Source organism: Zingiber officinale, chromosome 6A (genome assembly GCF_018446385.1).
Source record: "Zingiber officinale cultivar Zhangliang chromosome 6A, Zo_v1.1, whole genome shotgun sequence".
In the NCBI taxonomy this organism is placed as follows: domain Eukaryota; kingdom Viridiplantae; phylum Streptophyta; class Magnoliopsida; order Zingiberales; family Zingiberaceae; genus Zingiber; species Zingiber officinale.
This window is the reverse complement of record NC_055997.1, coordinates 82,001,101-82,002,004: the sequence shown is the minus strand read 5'-3', so window position 1 is coordinate 82,002,004 and position 904 is coordinate 82,001,101.

The following is a 904-nucleotide window of genomic DNA, read 5'->3' as shown; positions in this document are numbered from 1 at the left end:
GTCGGCTGATTAATCGATGATTATTGCCCATTCTAAAAAAAAATTCATCAACTTTTTTGTTTTCATTGTTGATTTATGAACCTTGGTCATTACTCCTACGCTGGTCTTGAATTGAGAGTAGAACTTCGATTTTTCAATAAATTAACAGCCTTCTGTTCTTCTCGGACTCGATAATTATCAAATAATTGAGCTTGCATAAATGTTTTTATTTTTTGGATGGGCTTCAACACCAGTAAAATAGGGCATGTTAATTAATCAAAAATCACAGTTTTATCTGATTTGGAAAAACTTGACATGCCGCAACGCATCTGGATGTATCACGTAGGCCCAGTGACGTGTCTAGAGGCGTTGTGGAACAACTATAGTTGTGGATCAGAGGTATGAAAGGGTAATTTTTAATTTAGATTTTAATAAATAATTTAATAATTTAATCAACTCCTAATTATAAAAATAATTTAAATAGATTTAATTAAAATTAATAAAACTATCACATTAATTTATATATATATATATAAAATTATTTTATTATTTTATTTTAAAATATTTAGATTATTTTTTTTATTTTTAATTAATATATTTTATGTTTAAAAAAATATCAAAACTATATCATAGAATACGGTATCCAAATCGTACTATTTTAATTTGAGACTAAAACCTTGACATTTTAAATCATATCAGAAACTTAAAATTCATATTTAAATTTGTTTGACTTACAACTTATATATTCTTTAGAAATTTATCAAAAGATGCATGTAGAATTCGGTATTTATCAAAAGATGCACTATAATTTAGTATCAAAGGGCACAATTAAATATGTGTTTTTCCTATTCTATCCCTCCTACCAACCTCCCTTTTTTATACGCTATTTTCTAAGACATCCGAATCACATTATAATAAATTCTTA